This window comes from Anolis carolinensis, chromosome 4 (assembly GCF_035594765.1).
Source record: "Anolis carolinensis isolate JA03-04 chromosome 4, rAnoCar3.1.pri, whole genome shotgun sequence".
Classification (NCBI taxonomy): Eukaryota; Metazoa; Chordata; class Lepidosauria; order Squamata; family Dactyloidae; genus Anolis; species Anolis carolinensis.
Genome location: NC_085844.1, coordinates 149020026 through 149045687, shown reverse-complemented (window position 1 = coordinate 149045687; position 25662 = coordinate 149020026). Strand labels below are relative to the sequence as shown.

At 39.4% G+C, this 25662-nt stretch overlaps 1 protein-coding gene across 4 annotated transcripts in view; it reads left to right on the top strand.

The window, feature by feature from the left end:
• The window catches only part of dpyd (dihydropyrimidine dehydrogenase), a 668284-nt gene that overhangs the window by 519981 nt on the left and 122641 nt on the right, over positions 1-25662 (top strand). The gene's annotated exons all lie outside the window — the stretch shown is intronic.

The window sequence follows — 25662 nt, the reverse complement described above, 5'->3', positions numbered from 1 at the left end:
TTGAGACACTGGCACCCTTTGACAGAAAATGTTCATAAAACTACATTATAAAACTACAGCTTCCATGATTCCACATCATTGAACCATTGCGGTAAAACTAGTATCAAACAGCATCAATTCAATATTTCAATATAGATGCACCCTTTGTTTAAGAAGGAATTGATCTCTGTGTTTAGCTTTATTTCACTGATATAGCCTGGCTAAACTGTCTTTGAAACCATCTAAAAATGCAAGATGGTACTAATGAGGTGTTCTCCTACACTGAAAACACACACAGCTAATAACAAGAACTGCATATGTTAAGGTCCTGAAAATTGATACATTCTATTGATGGGAGAAGAGGTTGGAGGAATTGTTTTGATTCTCTGACACATCACTTGGTGAAGGCTTGATGGGGTGAAGGGAGGAGAAGGAAACGAAGGAGCGTTCTGTTTTCCAACTCACAAGTTGTTTATTGATTACATGATGTCAGCTCTAGTCATTAGACATGAATCGAAATCTCACCATCGTGAGACAGGAAATGTATGTGATATGCATGCATGTGAGAGCAGAGGGTGCAATTCAGCTCTGTTAAAATCAATGGGACTCTTACCATTTATTTTAGTGGGTGGTAAATTGCACCTGGAGAGAAAATCAGACAGAACAGAAGAGGCTGCATTAAAGCCTCCTTTAGATCGCAGGGTAACAAAAAGCCTACTCGGAGAGCAGGACTGCAACACAAATCTGATATGGCTCTAATTTGGGGCTTTTATTTCAGTTAAGTGTAGCTCACCCATTAGAACGGCTCATTTACATGCATTATATACACACAGACATGTGAAGGATTCTTCTTATTCCCATTATGTCAGTATGGTCCGCTGCTTCATTTCCCCTTCTGTGCTGCCATCCCTGGTCTGTGCAGAAAGAGATCAGAGTCCTAATAATAGATTTTTGACAGTGAGCTTGCCTGCTACCTGCCCTACACTAATCCTCACTGTTCATGTTTGCTTCATGGCAACAAAGCAGACAGAAGGAAAATGCCAAGTGCCGAGTTTGAGGTACAGCCCTGCCATAGCTTGACATTTCAGCAGAATAGCAGTTTATGAGATGCATAATTTTTCATCGGGGACTCAGCTGCCATTTCCATAGAAGCTTGCAGCTCATCGACTAACTCAGAACCAGGGCAAAGGTTTACAGAGCATATCAAGAGCTCCATCCCTCCCACGGCTGAAATATGTGTGTGTGTATATATATAAACTGTATACTTATACATATTTATTCTGCACCTTTAGACAGTTTGCCATAAGCATACGTAATGGATATAAATCTATTACTGAACCATGCTATGTCCTCCTGGTATTTTTCATAGAACCTTTCTTTTGTCAATGTTAACAACAACAACAACAACAACAACAACAACAACAACAACTTTATTTTTGTATCTCGTCTCCATCTCCCTGAAGGGACTCGGGATGGCTCACATGGGGACAAGCCCAAACAACATAGATTAAAACATAGATCAGTAAAATTAAAACATTATAGCCACATCAAACAACATAAAACAACATCAACGGCGATTTAGATCCTGAATAGTGATAATTATTGGAAATTCAGAGGGTAGGAATTTGTACATAGAACTCTGGGTAGGGCTTGTTGGATAGTGGAAGGGCAATCATAAATAGGGGTGGGAATTAAAAAAAGATCATTAATGAGTACAACAATATTTTGTTTATTTGTTTTATTCTTTGTCTTGCATTCTCCTGTTTTTGTAAGCTTGGAGAGACTTATAGAATCATAGGGTTGGAAGAGGCCATCCAGTCCAACCCCCTGCCAAGAAGCAGGAGAATCGCATTCAAATCAAGCAACAGTTGCCTTGGGTTGGAAAGAGCAAACAAAGTGGGAAGTTAAAAAATGGTATGAATACCTAGCTGATTTTATGCTTCAGGATTGTATCCTTGAAAGGAGAACTAAATATAGAGTAGAGTCTCACTTATCCAAGCTAGATGGGCCGGCAGAAACTTGGATAAGCGAATATCTTGGACAATAAGGAGGGATTAAGGAAAAGCCTATTAAACATCAAATTAGGTTATGATTTTACAAATTAAGCACCAAAACATCATGTTATACAACAAATTTGACAGAAAAAGTAGTTCAATACGCAGTAATGTTATGTTGTAATTACTGTATTTACAAATTTAGCACCAAAATATCACGATATATAGAAAACACTGACTACGAAAATAGCTTGGATAATCCAGAGGCTTGGATAAGTGAGACTCTATTGTATATCAGGCCGAATCAAAAAGAATTGGGATCTGAAATGGGGAAGATTGATAGATAAAGTCAAAGGACAAAGAAAATATAAAGAATTGAATCATTCTCTATTTACGATTGATCAATTAAAATAATATCTGAATGAAAGAAAGTACTGTTCCCAGAGGGTGGGGGGAGGGGGAAGGGGTGGAAAAATAATTGACATAAATGGGAGATAAAAGTGGAATTAGTAAGTGTAATGTTACCGAGAATATGTGATTGGATGTGTATGTTGATGGATTTTGTTGTTGTTCCTCTGGTATTTACAATAAAAACATATTTTTAAAAAACTATTGCAGATTACCTGATAATAGCCCTTTATAATATTGCAAGCTGGCTGTTGATATCGCCTAAAGGCAAGCAACTTCATGAATTTATGGCTGAAGCTTTAATTTGAACTGGGAACTTTCTGACTCATGTTCATAGGTGATCTGATATTGCGTTTTTCCAGACTTTAAAGAAACAACCAAATTTGGGCTCCTTCTCACTTTCCCCTTATCACTTCTTGGGAGTGAATTTCAATGTACATTCACCGCCGCTCTGTTGAGGAAAGGTGGAGGGAACCACTTTAGGTTATAGGTATTGCGAGGGTCTGTTTAATTTAGTGCTGAATTTTCTTTCTGCATCGTGATTGTAGTTCACTGTGACACACTATTACATAGAACAATGCCAGAGTACATTGGATTAATTAAAGAATCTTTGCAGAGAACTGAGTTCTGAGTATGTCAAGATTTCAGTTTTATGTTAAATATTTTCTAAAAGGCCAGAACCTTAAATCTCAGGGGCTGTACCAAGCAGTGAGCTGTGAATTTAACCATAGGCTAACTGCTAATGATAAGGAAAAGAGTCCAACTTGAGGCAGCTGTAATACAGTCATTGGATTAGGCTATCAATCATGTAGTTCCCCAAGGAAAAGGCAAAGAAGACAAAACAGTGAAAGGGGAAATTAGGAAAGGAAGGCATGACTAGAATGAGATTCTTCACACACAAAATATATCTCTGAGGTTGGCTTGTATCACCCGAGAATCAGACAGAAGTGCCCAGCTTTGCTTTCAGCCTAACAGAGTAAGTATTTTTGTTCCAAAGTCCTGGAGTCGGTAGAAATCAGCACTTTTGAACCTTTCGTCCTTGTAGAACTGCTTTAAAGGGGAGGTGGTGAATGCGCTGTGCACCTGACGGATGGTTTTTAGTTACTGGGGTCACACTTAGGGATGGATCGGGCTGTTTCCAGTCTGGGTCAATTTCATATGTGATCATTCACAAGTCTATTCAGCCATCATTCATTGGAATGGCCAGGAGAGGCCAGCCGATTGAAAAACAAAATGCACGAAACACTGAGAACACATTTTGATCTTAAAATATGCATCTTATAGTAAAACAAGTGAAAAGTTATAATTTTAAGGCAAGAAATGGCACCCTGAAATTCTGAGAAGTTCAGAATTAAATAGCAATAATTTATTCTATCCTGGAGATATTTTTTTGTCTAAAGCTGTGAATTTTAGGGATGGAAAACTGCATGGTACAAGAATGCATTGTACACTCTAGGCCATCAGCTGATTGCATTCATATTTGCGTTTTGCTTTAAAAAAAAAAAGGAACACAAAAGAAACTTTTTCAGTAACTACTTTAATTCCTTTTGACAAATGGAATGTGAAGAGTTTCTTTTTATAAATTGCAAGTACAGTGGCAGGAGCTAGTGTGCATAGTGTGGAGCGACATCATGCAATTTCACACTACTTTAACAGTCATGGATCAATGCTATAAAATTTTGGGAGCTGTAGTTTGGTGAGGCACCAGCCCTCTTTCAAAGAGAAGGCTAAAGATATTGTAAACTATAGTTCCCATAAAGCTATAGCATTAAGCCATGGCAGTTAAATGATGTGGAGCCCTCAGTGGTGCAGTGAGTTAAACCCTTGTGCTGACAAGACTGTTGACCTGAAGGTTGCCAGTTGAAATCCGGGGAAAGTGCGGATGAGCTCCCTCTGTCAACTCCAGCTCCATGCAGGGACATGAGGGAAGTCTCCCACAAGGATGGTAACAAATCAGAACATCTGGGCATCCCCTGAGCAATGTCCTTGCAGATGGCCAATTCTATCACACCAGAAGCAACTTGCAGTTTCTCAAGTCGTTCCTGACATGACAAAAAAAATTTAATGGTACCAAACTGCATTAAATCCACATTGTAGGTGCACGTGGAGTTATTAAGTCTTGGGCTACAACTCTGGAAAACGTGCTCAGACATGAAAATCCACATGGTATCATTGGACAAGTCACACTGTTTTAGCCTCAGGGGAAGACAGACTCAAGACCCTCCCTGAACACAGCTTGCCAAGAAAACATCATAATAGGTTTGCCTTATAGCCTCCATAAGCTGGAAACAACTTGAAGGTGCACAGCAACAGCAAAGTACTATGGCAGAACTATAATGAATTATTTTTAAAGGGTAATCTTTCATACTCCCTATAGGCCAAATACCTGTTCAGGTTTTTTTTAAAAGGTAGTGATGATGTGGTGGAAATCTATCAAGAAGGATGTTAGAAAATTTTGTCCTGAGTGTTGGTGTTTTAAAGATAATAATCAGCATCTCCATAGGCTTGGAAGCCAGTATAATTAATATAACAAATAAGAGAGTGATTGAGTGATGGCCAATGCATGGTTATGTTCAATGTGAGAATAATTGTTAATCTTTCATCAATATGCATTTATAAACACACTTTATGTGCAGAATTAAAAAGCATTTTAAAAAAACCATGTCTAATGCATACAACTTTAATAATTAGGTCTTGCTTCATTTCATTGAGCTGAGGTGGCTTAATGGGTTAAACTCTTGTGCCAGCTGACTTGAAGGTTGGCAGTTTGAATCCACAGGATGGGGTGAGCTCCCATCTGTCAGCTCTAGCTTCTCATGTGGGGAAATGAGAGAAGCCCCCCACAGGATGGTAACACTTCTGGGCGTCCCCTGGGCAACATCTTTGAAGACGGCTGATTCTCTCACACCAGAACCAACTTGCTTCAATTTGCTTCTGACACGATAAAAAAATATAGATTCTCTCCTTCAGAAAGAGCTGCAGTTTGAAATGTTGACCAATTAATTTCCCTATAAATAGTGATAATACTCATAGGGTCATTACCTTAAGCCCCAGCCCAATGATTCCCTGCGGTTGATAAAATATTGAACATTGGAAAATATTTTAAATGATCCAAAAGCATGTTCTTTAGGTTTCAGAAAACACTGACAACTGGGACTTATTTGGCATAAAATTTGCACATGATATTTTGCAAAAGCAAAAATGTAAAAATAATGAAATAGTCAAAATAAAAGTATAATTATAAGTTTAAAAGCTAATGAATGAAAAATTACAAATTAAAGTGCATTTTAAAAGAATAACCCCCTATCCAGACACTTAAACACCAACACACAGCATTAAAAGCCCATCCTCAAGGTCTGGTGGCATAAATATGTTTTGACCTAAAGGAAAGCAAAGATGAGAGCATGTTGACCTCTTCCAGTCCCAAAGTCTGGGAGCCCCCACGGAGAAGGCCTTTTCCCTTGTTCTCACCAAATGAACATGCAAAGGCAGTAGGACAGAGAAAAGGACATCTTCCAACAATCTTAGAGCTATTCTGGACTCATATAAGGAGCATCTTATTATAACTTTACTCCATTTTTAATATCACAGTCAAAAGACTGTAAAGTATGGAAGAATCTAAATCACTACTTCTGTGCTTCATGCAGGAAAAAACAGGATTGATATAAAATGCTGCATATTTTAAAAGAACATAATATCCAACTCCTTAATTCTCTTTATCACTGGTTGCAAATGGTACAAGGGAGGGAAACAAGCATACGCACAATATTACGTGCACATCCCTCCTCTAAAAAGAAAACAAATTTCAGCAGGTTAATCTCAGTGTTAGAAAAAGGATCACAGCAGCCGCTCTGGTGTTTTGTCTATAAGTGAGTTTTTGTAAAGACTCCTGACATGCTCCCTGGGTGCTAAATATTGACAAGCATGCTCTGGCGACCAGGATCAAGCTTGGTGAATTAACACAGCTCAAGTTTCTGCACTGACATAGTAACCTGAGTTTGCAGTTTGTTATTCTACACCATTTGTTTTGACATTACATGCCATGTTCTTCAGTTGAGTTTGTTGATTTTGCTGCACTTCATATGCTGTAACTTGTAGATGATCGGATTAGAAAATTCTCTCTGTGCCCCCACCATAGTTGTGTGCATTTTGCAAAGACAAAGGTGTGTTTATTGTTTTTAATTAACAATCTATTTTAAAGTGTAAGATTTCCTTAATTTTTCAATCTCACATATTAATAAAGTGGTTTGCGTGTTTGCACATAAGCACACCATAGCATTAAGAACTCTAAACACTTGAAATCCCACCTACATATTAAAATGACCCCAGTAATGTTCAGAGTTGATTTTAAATATAGTTTGATGATTCATTATTAATTACTTACACAGTTGTTCTTTTAACTCTGTCTGTAGTGTGCACTGCCATCTTCAGTTCCTAGGTGGCACAATTACCTTACCAGTTGAGAGGAAGCTACAGTCAGACATGGTATATTTTTAGATTCAGAAGGCCTCTAAGCTGATCCATTTGGGCCCAAAGTGCTGTTTGTGCAGGTGAAAATAATTTGCTTTCTTTGCTGCAGCATTAAACTGCTGGCTCATATTCAATTTATGATCAACAATAATCTCAAAGTCTTTTTGCAAGCAATACCTCTTGAAATAAGAAATTATCTGCAAGGAACATCATTAATTTGTTGGAGAGCCTATGCTTAGCAGAGCTAGTATTCCATCAGATCTCAGGATAATTGGTGTCCCATGGAACTACTAATTCTGTCATCTTTGATAAGTTTGAGAATTGTTTCTGAAAACCATCACACATCACATCTTCTTAATTGGATGCCATGTAGTAAATTCTTACCATATTATTGCATTTATTTATGTTTTCCCAAATATTCTCAACTGGTCCACTCTGACTACTCATTAATTTCTGTAAAACTGAATTTGACATATAATACTACTCCCTCTCTTTTTCTTTCACTTCTTTTGTTTTGATAAGTCATATTTTTCAACTTTACTATTTCAAGAGTGAATCATTCCACCAGGTTTCTGTTAGACCTATAAAATTATATTTACCTTCTATTAGAATGACTTCAAGTTAATCTTATTTCTTTTCCAAATGTTGATGTATTGACATTTGAAACTTTGTTCATTTTCATCTATTAATTTACTGTCAGTTTTTTCTGTTGGTCTCATTCTTCCCATCCATTTGTCCTTTAGAATTTGCATTCTTCTGTTTAGAGCTTGCCTTAGACTGATGTTTCAGGTATCATTTCCAACTCCCAAGAATTTAATTTAAAGCTGTCTTGATAAGATTTGTCATGCTACTACCAAACACATTATTACCAACGTGTTGGGTACAGACCACCTTTAACCAATAGTCTTCTGTCTGAGAAGTGGAAATTGTGATCTCAGAAGCCAAACCTCTTCCATCTACATCATCTATGTAATTCACATTTATTATCTTTATGTCCCTGTGCAGTCCACTCATGGAACTGATAACATTATCACGTCTGCTTCAAATTTCCTTCAGCCCAAATCTTCATGGTCAGAGGTGATGTCTTCCAAGATAGCTTGGCAATTTTATTGATGCCCACATAAAGAGTGAAAGGCGTCCTTATCTGTGTTCTTGATTAGTTTTGGTAAGCTATCAGTGACATCCCAAAAGACAATCCCAAGAAGACAGTACACTTCTTGATTCCTCTTTCAGGCTGATCAATAGATATAAAACTACCAACACCTTTCTTTTCTTCTTGTTGCAATAGGTGGTTATCTCAACTCTATATTTGGTATGCAATATCTTGTTGGATTTCTGTTTGAGGACCTTCTCTACTGCTAAGATGTAGGAAGTGATGGTGTCAGATAGGAGACTTGGAATATCAAATTCCAAGAAAAGAGAGGAATGTAAAGCATTTACAGGCTGTATATTCTGTGTACAGCTGAGCCTCTAGAACAGACATGGGCAAACTTCTTTGCTTTCGGGCCGCATTGCAGGCCCTACCAGAAGAGCTGGGCCAGGAGGGAGGACAGCCAGGCACAAGCTGGGTGTGGCAGTCCTGGGAGGGGGAGGACCTAGGAGAGGACGGAACCAGGAGGGGGCGGGGCAGGGCCTGGGTCATCCTCAGATTGCTTGTCCCATCCTTATAAATAATAATAATATTATTATAATAATAAAACTGTATTTATATACCGCTCTACCTCCCGGAAGGGACTCAGGGCAGTTTCCAAAGAGTACAAATACAATACAAGTACAAAACATATAATAAAATATAACAAAAATACATCATAGATAAAACACTGCAATTTCAGTTAAAAAAACAATCGCAGTGACAGCCTTCGATCAAGGGGCGGGAAACATTATGCCGACAGGAAGGCAAAACATGCGGCAACTGCCCCGATCCTCCTCCCCTGATCGTTGGGTTGTCCTCTTGGCATTATACTGGGAGGAGGATGAGACAGGCGGTGGCTGAGAGTGCTCTGTAGGGCTCTCAGCCTCTTTGTGCCTTCCTCCAGCCATGCTTGAGCCGTCCTCCCAGCATAAGGACAGGGCTGCTTGTACCATCCTTATGCCAGGAGGAGAGTAAGACATGCAGTGGTATGACCACTGTGTCGTTATGCCAAGAAGACAGGGAAAATTAGGAGGGCCTCAGGTAAGCACCCAAAGGGCTGTATTCGGCCCCCGGGCCTTAGTTTGCCCATGCCTGCTCTAGAACATAGATTCTTGTTCTGATAGCTAGACATGGGGTGGAGTGTAACAGATAGAAGTTTCTGCTGTGGATTTCATAAACAACAGTCTTACTTTGTTGGGAATGTAGCCAGAGAAATAAAACTGAAATTATGTTTTGAATGCCTGATATAATAAAATTCTAATGAGAAATGTGTTGCATGTATTTAATTCCTATTGTATAAATATAATATTAAAATATTTACTTATAAAATGTCTACACATAAAATTGATGGCATGAATTGATGTTATGTTGTGCATGCCTTCTAAACCATAAAACCTACATACACACACATACCTATTTATATAGCTTGAAAAGTTGTTTTGGGGCTACAGTTTCTGCCATCCCACAGCAAGCATGGCTTTTTAGGGTTTAGGGGTGTTGCAGTTCAAAACTAATATGTTTTACAAAGCATTTGATTCTCTCACACACATGCAAGTGAGCAAAACAATCAGCTTTACACGGATTAGAAAGTTCTTCATCCTTTATTCTTTCTAGTTCTCTTCCCTTCTCACTTCCCTGGAGCTCTTTGTATTGCTTTCCTTTTTCAACAATCCTACTGCTGTTGCGCATCCATCAAGTTAACTTGTCCTTCTTTTTCTTTGCCTGCCCAGGTAATCTTTTTTTTCCCCCTTGCATACCCAGATAAGTGTGTGTGTGTGTGTGTGTGTGTGTGTGTGTGTGTGTATATGTGTGTGTGTGTGTGTGTGTGTGTGTATATATATATATATATATATATATATATATATATATATATATACACACACACACACACACACACACACTTGAAGACAGTGAGGGGATATTTAGCAACTGCGTACTGGTACATGGGGTGGGGGGAGACACACTGGAGTAACTATGCAACAATGCCGTTATAATGATTCGTAGTGTGCAATGGTTGTAAAGGATTATGGCACATATTTTGCAGAAATTACACTGCATTCTGTTTGAAATATTTTTGTGAAAACAAGTTGTTTTTTTTACAAATAAGTCCTGAAGTGTGAAAAATGATTGGAAAATGTGCAAAACCTCATATAATCTCACACAGCAGGGAGAAAACCTTGAAATTAGTTTTTCTTATATTTGAGGATGAAATAAGTAAAGATTTCTGTCTCTTGCTGTGCTCATTTCCTGCTCTTGCTGCTTTTAGAAAGGGTGTAAAGTTAGATTTTTTAAAAATCTGGGTTTTTAAATAGTTTTGATTACCGGTAATACAATGATTTTAATCACATTAACATTCTAAATTGTTTTAATGATTTTGCTAGTGGTCTGAAGCATTATTTCTTTGAGCGGAAGGATAGGAGAAAAAATGCAAGCTATAAAAAATACAATTTGCTGCTTTACTACCTTGCTGTATGGGAGCAGTGTTTGTTTAATAGATTATAGTTGCTTTTCTGTAAAGAAGTTATCACCTGTGCAGGTGAACATTTATAGGGAGGACATGCAGAGATCTTTTCTCTCCACTTGTGTTGGGCATTGATTCCTCTTCATGTTTCCCCCGTGAGATGTAAATTTGTACTCTCTTTTTAAAAAAAAAAATGCTTTGATACCTTCTGATGAAAGGTGCTTGTTACTTGCAAAGATTTGTTGGGTGCGATGCTAAATGTTTTCAGATCAAACAGGGAAGTTCTTTGTGGGTGCATGACACACTGTTAATTCAACGATGTTTTGATCAGCGAACATTACTCCACAGAATAAATCCACTGAGCACAGTTAGGCAGACTTTTGTATGATTAACCATCCTCCCTTTCATGCAGACCAAGGGATTCACTGTGTACAAAAATGGAGGACCCTCATCACCCTCTGAGATGCTTTTGTTAGATAACAATTAAAATGATCAGATGGAGCAGTACATTAGAATTCTCTTGCATCTCTTTGTGTTGCTACTGAATAAATCAGACACTTCCGCTAATCCTGTTTAACTTTTATCAGTGCAAAACTCTGCACCTAAAGGCAATGCTGCAAAACCCAAAGCTAGCCTATCAGGTGAATTAAAGTCATTGATTAAAAGAAGGCTTCAACCTGCCCCTATAAGAATGAGAATGTAAATAACGGCACCCCGCATACTAGGACAGTGCAATAAACCATAGCATGCCTCCTTACTCATAGATCACTAGTCAAATAACAATATTTGTTTTTGCATGAATGTTTCTCTGATGTGTCTAAATGTCAGAAATACTCTGGATGGTATCCAATCACTGTGAAAAAATGTAGGTGAAATTTTTAAAAAATCGCAGATTTATGTTCATAGATATATGCAAGTGGCTTATATACCATGAATTGACACACTGCAAAAGGCATGGGAAAATTGCCACTCATTCTACCACTCAACTGCATAAAACAGATATTAGCTAGAGAGAGAAAAATCTGTGACCTTGCACTCTATAAATCAGGATCATATTCAGGCTGGGGTGTTTAGATAGCAATAATCCAGTTAGTAAACCATGCTGAAAACAATGTGGATAATATAGCACTTCAGTTATAGCACCGGGACTTTGACTTTACAAAAACTGTCCAGACCCGCCTAGAAAACCGCAGCTTCTATGTGGAGTTTCAGGGCCGGAAAAGCAGATGGAGGAGGCAAAAGAATGGTTTACCCCAAGGCAGCGTTCTTGCACCGACCTTATTTAACATCTTCACGAACGATCAGCCACTACCACCACTCACAAAGAGCTTTATATATGCTGATGACCTTGGCCTTACAACACAAGCGAAAGATTTTGATACAGTTGAAAACCAACTCACTAATGCCTTAAAAGACCTCTCCAGCTACTACAAAGAGAACCACCTGAAGCCTAACCCTTCCAAGACACAAGTGTGTGCTTTCTACCTACGTAACCGTGAAGCCAACAGGAAACTGAAAGTTACTTGGGAAGGCCAAGAGCTCGAACACTGTTTCCATCCTAAATACCTTGGTGTCACCTTAGATCGAACACTAACATATAGGAAACACTGCATGAACACCAAGCACAAAGTAGCTGCATGCAACAACATCCTGCGGAAACTGCCTGACAGTGCATGGGGTGCAGACCCACAAGTAATAAGAACATCAGCCCTGGCCTTGTCTTTCTCAATTGCTGAGTACGCCTGTCCCATCTGGCAAAAGTCTGCCCATGCGAAGCAAGTGGACATAGCACTAAACGAAACATGCAGAATAATCACAGGATGCCTTAAACCTACACCTGTTGATAAACTCTACAAGTTAGCTGGCATTGCCCCTCCTGACGTGCGACGGGAAGTTGCTGCTAATGGTGAGAGAAATAAGGTCGAACATTGTGAAAGCCACCCACTGCATGACTATCAGCCTCCTCCCACCAGACTCAAATCAAGGAAGGGCTTCATGAGAACCACCACTCCTCTTGATGTTCCTCCAGCAGCAGCAAGGGTGTCCCTCTGGGCAGCTAAACCTGGCAATTCCAACTGGATGGCCCCCCACGAGGGTCTTCCTCCAGGGGCAAACCAAGAATGGGCAACTTGGAAGTCCCTGAACAGACTCAGAAGTGGAGTGGGCAGATCTAAAGACAACTTGGCGAGGTGGCACTACCTGGAGAAATCCTCTACCTTGTGTGACTGTGGAGCAGAACAAACAACTCCGCATATGTATGCTTGCCCACAATGTCCTGCCTCATGTACAGAGGAGGAGTTGCTTAAAGCTACAATGTGGTTGCTGTTGCCCGCTTTTGGTCTAAAACTATTTAGTTGTTTGTGATTTCCTCTATTATTATTTTTTTATCATTTTTAAAATGTATTTGTTATGCAATGCTTTTTTAATACTGGTGATCATATTTTGTTCATTTCATCGTTTCCTCCTTTCTGTTGAAATTGTTCATGTACTTGTGAATTTGAATGACTTCTCTGTGTAGTCTGACACAATGGTTGCCAGAGTGGTTCAGAATTTCTATGTTCTCAAATAATATTCTGTCTCCTGGTTGGTTTATCATGTGGTCTGCTCTAACTGCTGTGACTTCTCTGATTGAATTAGTCTGCAGTGCCTTTCATGTTCCTTGATTCACATTTGGGCACTGTGTTTGGTGATTCTTATGTAGATTTTGGTATAGACTTCTGCAGTGGTTGGAGGATCCCTCTTATCCTTTGCTGAATGTAGCATTTGATGAATTTTCATAGTGGGTGTGTAGATTGTTTGTAGGTTATATTTCTTCATCAGCTTCCTTATGCAGTCGGTGGTTCCCTTTATGTATGGTAAGAATACTTTTCCTCTTGGTGGATCTTTGTCTTCACTCTAGTGGCTTGTTCTTGGTCTTGCAACTCTTCTGGCGTCTGTCATAGAATACCTATTGGCCTGTAGAGCCCAGTTTAGGTGGTTCAGTTCACCTTGGAGGAGGTGGGGTTCACGGATCCTGTTTGCATGGTCTGCCAGGGCTTTAATTGTGTGGGTTTTTCTAACTTGGATGATGGTTGGAGTTTCATGTAGATATCTGTGATGACTCATGGGCCTTGTAGTCCTGCTCATGACATTGTAATGCCTGATGAAGAAGAAAACTTGGGTTTTTTACCTTCCCAGTCAGAACTGGAATCTTCTCAGCCAGATCTTTCCCAGGCAGATCTGGGAACCTTGCACCTGCAAGAAAGTTGTGTCCCAGAAGTATGTCAAACAAACCCTGAGCCTACATCTCCCGTGTTCTCTCGCCATGAGTTTTGTAAACAACAGAGGGGTTTGGAAGCAGCTTCGCGCAGGAGTGCTAGAATAGCAGCTAAGAATGTACCCAATTAAGCCTGCTTTTCGTGAGAATCTTTAAGGAGTCAAACATCTGGTCTCAGAGTTTAGCTTTCGTTTCTGGTTCCCAGAGAACTGCTTCGGCGGGAAAGTTAGACTCGATATAGGTGTTTTACCCGCGTAGTAACTTCGCGGAGTCAATTCGTCAGCCTCCGGAGCGAGTTGTGTCTGGACAGCGCGCTCCGTTTCAAGCCTCGTTCCTGCTCAAGCCTTGTCCTTGTTTCCAGCCTTCGCTCCTGTTTCCCAGCCTTTGTTTACCTACGGACCTTGCCTTGTTTCCCAGGACTAAACCTTGCCTTGTTTCACGGATTTTACCAAGTTATTCCACGGACCTTGTTCTTGTTCCTCGTTACCTTGTTCCACGATTCAAGCCTTGTTTCAAGTATCAAGTTATTTCCTAGCCTTGCTCAAGTTCATGGACTAAAGGACCTTGTCATCTCCCCTCACTTTGCCTGGCAAAGTGAGTGTTTCGGTTATTGGATTACAACTTTGGACCTTAATATTTCATATTGGACATTGTTTCTTTGGACTAATTTTGACCTTTCCTGAAAGGTCTGCTTCTGGACTAACTTTTACATTTGCTTTTACTAACTTTATATATTTCCTTAATAAAGATATTAGATAGAATCTGGCCTCTGCGTATGGTTATTGGTGCTCTGTAGCCTGGGTCGTGACAATATCTATCAGTGTGTGTAGGTTTTCTGTAAACTGTGTGGCCTAGTAGTTGATTTGGTTTGTGAGCATAATTGCTTTCATGAAACATTCATGAAGGACTTTATGCCACCATTTTGAAAAACTGTTTGATCATCATTGAAAGCAAAAGCGGACCATTTTGGGGCAGAGGAGATTGGAATACTTGCATCTGATGACCACAGTTATGAAATCAAAAACTCAGTTGTAATCTGTGAAGTTTGAATGTTTTCAGCCATATTTTTAAGCAAACTTCCTGGGAAGGGTAAAGGGGGGATCTGTGGCTTATCAGTCCCAGACACACATTCTGGATAGAAACTTAGAAATGTCAATTTTATGGACAACAACACCTCCAAACAGCTAATACTGAAGTTTAATCCTCAAAGTGACTTTCCTAAACTGTTCATTAAATATTTTATAACAATCAAATGCAGTCTGGGGCACAGAAATGGCATGAATTGTTTCTGTATCTCATTGATTTTTGGTTGCTTCCATATACTTATTTTTTTTCATGCAACAAAGTTTTTCTTTTTTAAAAAAAATCTGCAAATTAAAATACAATCAAATAAAATAGCAACGACATTACCCATGCTTCATTGACTTCTGTGAATATTTTTAAATAATAATAATAATAAAGTGTAGAGCTTCACTTAAAAAATACAGAAACATTAGCAAAGAAATGTTTAGAAATCAGTATAAAGCCATAATTACAAGAAAGTGTTCTTGTTACACAAGAACACTTCACATCTGTCATCCAGTGTTTTAATGCTTCTGGTAGTTATTAGCTGAATATTCTTGTTATTACCATTCTGCAAGCAAGCACCATTCTTGAAACTGATTGATGTTTAGGAATAAAGCACATTTCTTATACGTTGCTAGCTCCTATGGACCAATCTTCTACATCAGGATTCCTCCACAGAAATGATGATACCTCATCTTTTTGGAACTAATCAATGCAGAAGAAAGTTAAAAGGATGAAAACATGATATCTTCCCGTTTCCCCTCCCTGAACAACTTTCATTGCATTGTATCACTACTCAGCTACAAAATGACAATGGTATTTCATCTGCCAAAGGTGACATTGCTAGAAAATGTCTTTATTCAGCCGGAGATATACAGGCAAAGAAAATAGTTTGTTCTCTCCTGCATAAGGAGTTTATACTGTGTGAGGAATTGACCTGGAAAAATAATACATGTAGGATATAAAGAACCCCTTACACCAAGTCAGATGAATGACCTAGCGTGGTTTGTTTTCTGCATTCCTTGTTATTTGAAATGTAGAGTTCTAATATCCCTTTTGCTTCTGGAATCATATTTATGCTGCCTTTCTATGACTTATTCTGTACAGTGAGAAACTTACCATATTTCTTTTATTCTATGCTATTGATTGTAAGCTGCACACTATTTTCAGTATCATTAAAGAAAAAAAGTTTTATTTGTATATGTACTATATAAAAGCACCCATGATTCTAAGATGTATCATGTTTTTATAGATGGTGATAGAGAATGTCTTCAAATCGAAGAAATGCAATGTTTCAGTTAGCAGAGGCAAGGCAAGTTTGAAGAATAATGTCAAGGTGTCCATGAGCAGAATTGTGTGGGCCATGCAATCTGCGCTATGACCCATAAGCTACCCTCCTGTTCTCAGGTGTAATTTGAGATAATGGTTGTGTCAACATTGGTAAAAATAAGATATGAATGCCAGTACAGGATTTTGTGCATGGAAATGGGAAGGAAGAGTACTATATCCATTGCTTCTGACATCAAAATATCTTCTTGGTCCAGCCCTGTTACACTATATGCCTTGCTCATTAACTATTTTCAGGTTTTAATTGTTATATTATAATTCTCCATTTGCATACTACCTTGTAAAACTTTAAAATGAAGAGTCAGATGATGGAGGAAGAAGAAGAGGAAGGGCGGGAATTGGATTACTACTGTCATCTATATGTACACCAAAATCTGGGACTGGTCCATAGCAGAAATGCGCTGTATTGACCATGGATTCCACATAGCAGTTCAAATACTTAACCTGTAACACGCAAGAGGCAGGAGCAGAGTCCAGTCCATCTTGTTTGAGCACAGAGAAAAATGGATAGTGGAGCTGACACATGCGGACAGCAGATGAGTTTGGATAGGAGCTGATCCTGCTTTCCACACTAACCCCAAAGTGAGTATCTTATCCAGTGTTTAGTCAAAATTCAGGAGCATTCCTGACTTCATATAACATAGGATTAAACATCTACACTGCCATATCATGCAGTTGGAACTGCATAATTCCCAGTCCCAGTTCAAAATCCAGGTTATGACTTACAAAGCCCTAAACGGTTTAGGTCCTGCTTATTTTCGTGACTGTATCTCCCCCTACGAACCGCAGCAAGCTCTAAGATCTGCCGGGAAGGCCCTTCTCTCATTCCCGCCACCATCACAAGCACAGTTGGTGGGGATGAGGGAGAGGGCCTTCTCGGTGGTGGCCCCCTGGCTCTGGAACCCTCTCCCCAAGGAGATCAGATTAGCCCCCACACTGGCCGCATTCCATCAAAACTTGAAAACATGGATGTTCAATATCCCTTTGAATAACAGATCAGCTTGCAACCATCACTGCCCAGTCCTAATTTATTCATTGTTCCAGTTTCCTGGACTTTATTCCACTCTTGGTCTTATTGTGCTGCGTTTTGCACAAGCCCTGCCTTTCCCTTGCAATTTTAATAGTCCCACTTCGAGTTCTGTGATGATGATGTTTTGTGATGTATTTTAAGATTATTATTATTTTTGGTTTTTGGTTAATGGTTTTAACTATATTGTCCTTTCATGTATTTTAATTTTGTATTGTGTTTTAATTTTTGTATTTTGAATTCCTTGTTTTTTGGGCTTGGTCCCCATGTAAGCCTCCCCAAGTCCCTTTGGGGAGATGGAGGTGTGTTATAAGAATAAAGTTGTTGTTGTTGTTGTTGTTGTTGTTGTTGCCAGTGTAGACTCATATAATGCAGATTGAACTGCATTGACCTGAATTATGGGAATCTACAGTCCCATATAATCAAATTCAATGCAGTTAAAATGCATTCTGAAACTGCATTATATGGTAATATAGACGGGGCTGAATTAACCTGTTTTATTCTATGTGACAGACCAAATATCCCTGGATGTTGTCTGCACATCCAGGTTCAACTTGAAATTCAATGCCGTATTTGGGGCAGTGGTGACTAGTCTAGGGATGCTATGGATTCCTAACCCTTGACATTTAGTGTTTCTATGAGTTGTGATTCTGTGAATGATGGAAATCATATACATTGGGAGTTAAACCTAGTTAATTCAATATAATGTCCTTAATAAAAATGCCATGTTCTGACAATCTCTCCTTCCCTCCCCTTCTCATTTTCCTGTCTGAGGGAATATGCATTCTCTCACACTCCAGTGCCCCTGAAGCAACAGCATGACAGAATAGTGAGACAGAATTAGGATGGTACTGAAAACCAACCAAGGAGACTATCTGTGAGACAGGACGTTTGTTCTTGTCTGAGTTCATGGTTTGATCAGTGAGGTTTTTGGAAAATGGAAAGAAGTTTCTGACTCATGTCATGTTTAAATAAACACTTCTTTCAACACACTGTAATGTGCTGACCTATTTATTTTAACACTTTTTTCTTCAAGTGTTGAAATAGCAACAGGTTTTATAAAGAAATGTCTTGACCTCTGTATTTTAAGCTACTCTAAGCATGGAAATAAAACTCTTGTGCCCTATCTTATCAAGTGTAGTTCAGGCAAATATTTATTGCATTTTAATAGGACAATAGCATAGCATTGCAGTCTTGCTGGTTATTTGAAATAAAAACAGTCATCCATTTCCTAATAACTTATTTAAGGTGGTCCTATACTACAAACTGAGTATAACTTATCCTGAAATCCTCCAAAATCCAAAATGTTCCACATGGATAGCTACGATAGTAACAACTTGGCTCTCATTTCTTCAAGATATCATGTTATGTATGAAAATATTCCAAAATGGCTGTCCCCCAAATGATGTTATTTATATTATTATTACCCTACGTTTTCACAGCATTGAGATCCAAAACAGCTCACACTTAAAAAGCCATGCAAATAAAAACATTTTAAAAATTTAAAATGCACAAAATGTGCAATTCATATTATGGATATTCAATCTGTAATTTAAAAAATCATTTATGGTAGTGAATGCCACCATTTGAGTGACCACATACCAGTAACTGTGAGCTGAGTTTTCATATCTCAGGTCATGCACAAGATAACAAAGGCTGTTACAAGAAAAACAAATGCTTTTCTTTCTTTTTTTTCTTTTTTTTAAACATGCTTTTTGTATGCTGAATGCTAAGCTTGTTCTGTTATTTATTTAGTTTGGTTCCAAATGTGTTCCATGATTCAACTCACATTGGTATTGGACCTGGCAGATGTAATACCTGGTTATGTGAGACTAAGTCCCATTGAACTCTGTACTCTGAGCAAACAGTCTGAGGATGACACTGCTTCACTGTTGATTAGTAATACAGGACCCATTTGAATCAATGATAAGAAAATCTGAACAGTAAAAATGGATCAGACCAGGTGCCCAGCATGGTGCCTATAGGCACTTCAGTGATACAACTGCACTCTTGCCATCTACCTGGCTATGTGAGTTTCCTGTATTTAAAAATATTTTTAAAAGTGGCATGCATTACCCTACACCAGCAGTTCTCAAATAACTGGATGGGTGTATAATAGTGGTGTGCATTTGCATGGAATCACTGTTCATTTTGTTTAGTTACATTTGTTTTGTATCAGTTTTGCATTTGTCTCCATTTCCGAAAATGGAGCATCTATACAAATAGAATGTTCATCTGACTTGCCAAAAAATTTGAAAATTTTCGGACCATTGGCTGCAATGAGAGGACTTCCGAGGCTCCTCCCCCCCCCCCCCCCCCGCGCTCAGTTTTTGGGCTAGAGGGGTGAAAATCGCCACACACAGAGGGCATTTTGACCCCTTTTAGCCCAACAACTTTTGAAATGTTTGGGTCTTCCCCAGAGTACTATTGCTATTGATATTATTATTATTTTTAACACCCATTGGCACACATCAGCTGACATGGGGAAGCAGCCCTCTCTCAGACTCAGTTTAGGTCCCAGAATAACTATTGTTATTAATATTAATATTAGAAGCACTCCTCTCTCAGGCTTATCTTAGGGTCCCAGAGTAACTATTATTAATTTTAATATTATTATAAGCAGCCATTGGTATACATCAGCTATAGTGGGAAAGCAGCTCTCTGTCAGTACCTACTTATTGTTACGGGGCAAAATGAAAGGAAAATGAAAGCAAGCACGATGACTGTGCAGCTTTCATTTTCGTGTCACCTCATGTTTCCTATGAAAATATCATCATTCATTTTGTGTGGACGAACAGTTGAAATGAAACAATAGCACGAAGGAAATGAAGCAAAATTTTCATGCACATCTCTAGTTTATAGAAAACATGCAAAGACAAACAGAGAGCTAGGTTTGTATATATTTCCCCTGTGCTTTGTTGCGAGTTTTTGTCCTCATGTTTATGGACCATTAGTGCATGTATGTACACTCATGCTAGCTAGTTGGTTGTTTTGATGTTTTGAATGTTTTGTCTGTGTGTGGTGCACTTTCTCCACAATTTCCATACATGTTTTTATCTAGGGGGTGGTTGGTTGTATATGAAGTATGCATTTTCCCTAAAAATCCTTTTGGAGGGTGTTGCTGTGTGGCATTAGTGGGTATTTTGTCATGTTAATTTCCTTGGTAGTCATCATTCTGGGGAATATACTTTGCTATGTAAGAGCAAGTATGCAATTTGGGTGTCAGATTTGGGTGGTGGTGTATTCAACTTCTTGGGTGCGTTACTACAATACTCACCAATTTTCCTTCTGTGACATAGGTGTTGGAGCAAAAGATGTTCGATTCCATTTTTTGAACTCAGATATCATCCCTGCTTCTGTTTAGATTCCTGAACAACATGTATATACTTTTTCATACTCAGAAAATTTACTTTGTGGGAGTTAGATGCGACTAGCTGTACCTATCATGGAAGCCATTAACTCATAGGCAGCAATACCTCCTTCCCCTGCAACTGTTGGGACTCTTGCAAATTTCCAAATGATTAGTCCCACTGCTTTATTATGTAGCTCTGTCATACTTCCTTTAATATGCCTACAAGACACCTATATTGAGGCACTGATTGTTAGCCCAGTTTAATCAATGAATTAGTTGAAAAGGCAATCAATTAAAATCCCTTCTCATCATTTTTCAGCCTTAATAAATATACACTCATTTCATATTAGTCTCCCAGCATCTCCATAAGGAATATTAAGTACCATGATAGTCTGGCTTCCACAAGTCAGCTAGACAATGACTGTAAAGATAACAGTTGTTAGACTTTTCATGAATGCAAATGAATGTTTCTATTTATGTGTCCTGAGGTAGTACACTAAGCATGCAATGTGCTAATTTAGCTGGATTTTTCCCCAGAATTTTCAAAATTATTCCCTTTTGCAAAGACCTAGATTAAAATAAATAAAAATGAATGCAGGAGAAATTTATATCCTAATAGTCTATAAAAGCTAATGTAAGTGTTTGACGAAATAGCCCCAGGAGACAATGGTGTAAATATACAGCGGCTAGGCTCTAGATATGAAAAAAAAAACATTTCAAATGGGAGAATTAAGATTTCTCATATTCAGATAAATTGTGAATGACAAAATACTGACAAAAAGCATTTGCATCCAATTATAGCTGTAAAAATTAAATAAAATAAAACTTGAGTTTTGTTCAATAGAAGATGAATTTCTCCAAGACAATCCTTTTTGCTTTTGAGGACAAAACCATGTTTCTTCCTCACCTCCCTTTCAAAGTGGTTGGCATTTATCTGTGGAGCTTATATTCAAATAAATGTAGTAACAATACATATAAATAATTTTACAATAAATATCATATATAAATCAGGAATTAATTCAGTAATCTGAGCCTATGCATTGGGTTGTGGGTTTTTTCATGTATATCCTCATGTGTGGATACTATCTGACAGAATCAGGGTCAGGAGAAGAATGCTGAGGACACCAAGAAAAAACAGACTTTAAACTCCACTTAGGCAGAAAAAATTAAATGCAAAGATACAGAATGAGGGATGCCTGGCTTGACAGCAGTACGTGTGAAAAAGAACTTGGAGTCCTTGTGGACAACAAGTTAAACATGAGCCAGCAATGTGATGCGGCAACTGAAATAGCCAATGGTATTTTGGCCTGCATAAATAGGAGCCTAGTGTCTACATCCAGGGAAATCATGCTACCCCTGTATTCTGCTAGGTCAGGCCACACCTGGAATTCTGGTCACCACAGTTGAAGGGAGATGTTGACAGGCTGGAATGTGTCCAGAGGAAGGAAACTAAAATGATCAAGGGTCTGGAGAACAAGCCCTATGAGGAGCAGCTTAAAGAGCTGAACATGTTTAGCCTGCAGAAGAGAAGGCTGAGAGGAGACATGATGGCCATGTATAAATAAATATGTGAGGGGAAGTCACAGGGTGGAGGGAGCAAGCTTGTTTTCTGCTGTCCTGGAGACAATGGCATGGAACAACAGCTTCAGATTACAGGAAAGGAGATTCCACCTGAACATTAGGAAGAACTTCCTAACTGTGAGAAATTTGGAGACTGAAAGAACATTTCAGTAGATAAGAGAAGATTTCTTATTTGAAGGGGACAATACCTTCATTTTAACACAACACACACATTTATTTTATTTATTTATTTTTATTACAATATTTATATCTCGCCCTTCTCACCCAACAGGGGACTCAGGGCGGCTTACAATAAAACACACATATAAAAACTGTACAATACACTATAAATCAGTTAAAAAATTAACTTACATAAGACATAGCTGCCTTCTTGATGCATTTTGCAATTAAAAAAGGAAACATGTATACAATGCTATTTCAGAGGATAATCTAAAGTGTGTCACTGTCATGTATTCATCTTCTCGGGATGTGTCTTTACCTGTAAAACTACCTATAAATGCCTGTCCATCCACAGATAAAAAAGTGTATACATTCCACCTACAGATTTTGGAATGTAATAGTGATACAGAGAGGGATGCATGTATTGTTTATTGCTGGCCCTAGGTAATTTTCAAGTGTAAGCAAACAGAATTTTGGCACACCCCCCCCCCCCCAACCAATCACTGAAAAATAAAAGCATTGGATAAGCGAAAATGTTGGATAATAAGGAGGGATTAAGGAAAAGCCTATTAAACATCCCATTACATTATGATTTTACAAATTAAGCACCAAAACATCATGTTTTACAACAAACTAGCTGTGCCCGGCCACGCGTTGCTGTGGCATATGTAGAGGGTGGATGGCCATCTGTCAAGAGTACTTGGATTGTGTCCTGCATGGTAGAAGGGTTGGACTGGATGGCCCTCTGGGGTCTCTCCAAACACTTGGATTGTATGGTTGTATTATGATTATTATTGTTTTTATTATCTTTATGATTATTATCATTATTATGTAGAGGTTGGATGGCCATGTGTTAGGAGTGTTTGGATTGGTAGAAGGAAGTTGAACTGGATGATCCTTAGGGGTCTCTCCTAACCTTAGGATTCCATGATATTGTTATTATTATTTTATTATTTACAGGCTGGATGGCCATCTGTTGGGTGTGCTTGGATTGTGTCCTCTATTGCAGAAATGATTTGGGCTGGATGGGGTATAGGGGTCTGTCCTAACTGTATGATTGTCTGATGGGATTATTGTTATTATTGTGGAGGTATTGGATGGCCATCTGCGAGGAGTGTTTGGATTGTGTCCTCCATGGGAGAAATGGGTTGGACTAGATGGTCTTTAGGGGTCTGTCGTAACTGTTTGATTCTGGAATGCGATGTTGATTATTATTATTATTATTATTATTATTATTATTATTATTATTATTATTATGGAGAGTCTGGATGGACATCTGTCAGGAGTGTTTGGATTGTGTCCTCTTGTATGGTTGAAGGAAGTTGAAATGGATGCTTCTGAGGGGTGTCTCCAAACCTTAGGATGTTATGATATTACAGAGGTTGGATGGCCATTTGTGAGGAGTGTTTGGATTGTGTCCTGTTTTATGGTAGAAGGAAGTTGAAGTGGTTGTTGCTGAGGGGTCTCTGTGGACCCTTGGATTTTAAGATATTAGAGTGGTTGGATGGCTATCTGTGTTGAGTGTTTGGATTGTGTCCTGTTATGGCAGATGGAAGTTGAAGTGGTTGTTTCTGAGTGGTGTTAGAGAACCCTCAGATTTTATGATAGTACAGCGGTTGGATGGCCATCTGTCTAGACTGTTTGAATTATGTCCTGTTTTATGGTAGGAAGAACTTGAGTGGGAAAGGAAGCGGGTGGGTGTTCTGGTGGTGGCGGCGCGGCGTTTTAAAATCTCTGGCATTCCCCTTTGGGAGCGAGCTCCGCTGCCACCGTTAGGCCGTTTTTCCCCCCTCCCCCCTCCAGGGTCGATAGGTGTCCAAAATCAAGGAGGGAAAAAAGCGGCGGTTTCACCGTCCTCCTTCTCTCCTTCCTGATACCTCCTCAGATGGGAAACCCACCTAGCTCTTGGCTGTTTGTGTGAAGAAAAGGAGAGAAGAAACTGCCGCTTTTGTCTTCCTCCTTCCCTCCTTGTCAGTAGCCTCGCAGGTGGGGAAGGCACCTCGCTCACACCTGTTTGCCGGATCCGTAGGATAGTGAAAACCGCCAATTTTGCCGTTCTCTTTCCCTGCCACTTAGGAGAGTGCAGGGAAGTTGTGAGACGGCAAGCGGCAGTGTGCAGGGGCTGGTGGCCAAGATGGCGGTGGTTACGGTAGCCGGCGAGTGAGGGCTCGAGGGAGCGTGGAGGAGGGGGGTGGGTGGGTGAGTTTCGCACGCTGGGCCTGTTCTGCGCAAGCGCACATGGTTTTTATGGGTTTTTGGGTTTGTGTTGCCCACGGATGTTGATGTGAATTGTGGCTTAGTCATCTAAACACAGCCACAAGGGCGTTATGTTGTGTTGTTAAGTTTCATGGTTCTAAGTGTTGTAGTTTCTTTGTTTAGATTAAGATAAAAATGGACAGACCACTTATATATATATAGATCAACCAACAGAAAAAGCAGTTCAATACATGGTAATGTTTTGTAGGAATTTCTATCCCATTGAACTGGGATATAGGGCAGTGTGGACTGAGATAACCCAGTTCAAAGAAGATATTGTGGGTTATTCTGCCTTGATATTCTGGGTGATATGGCTGTGTGGAAGAGCATTGAGGGTCCTTCCACACAGCCATATAACCCAGAATATAAAGGCAGATAATCCACATTATCTGCTTTGAACTGGATTATATAGAAGTGTGGACTCAGATAACCCGGATCAAGGCAGATATTGTGGGTTATTCTGCTTTGATATTCTGCTTTGATATTCTGGGTTATATGGCTGTATGGAAGAGCCCTGACGGTCCTTAGGAATCCATAGGAATTAAAAGGCCACTGAAAGGGAATCTGGCCCCTGGTATTAAAAAAAACCTCTAAAATCAGGACAGTAAATAAAGAACAACACTCTGAAAACAGGGGAAATCCAGACAGGAAACAATCAGGGCCAACTAACACCTCCCAACCAAGGAAGCCCCCAGGGAGGAAACAGCCAGGCTTTGAAGCTGCAAGGCCATTAAATGCTAATCAAGCTGGCCAATTGCAACATTCACACTAGCCTCAGACAGACAAGAGCTCTTTCTCCCACCCTGGACTTTCTACAGATATATAAACCCCACTTAACTAGCTTCCAACAGACCTCACAACCTCTGAGGTCAGGAGAGAAAGCTTCTGGAACACGGCCAGGCAGCCCGGAGACCTGGCCTCGAGGGCGAATGCCAGGCCAGGCTGCGGAGGCAGGCCATGGATCCCGGAAAACTTACAGCAACCCAGTGATCCCAATGTGACACCACGTTAACTGCCATGGCCCAGTGTTCAATTGAATCCTGGGAGTTGTAGTTTGTTGAGACGTCAGCATTCTTTGGCAGAGAAGACGAGATCTTGCAAAGCTACAGTTCCATGATTCCATACCATTGAGTCTTTGAAGTGGTATCAAACTATTAATTCTACAGTACAGATGC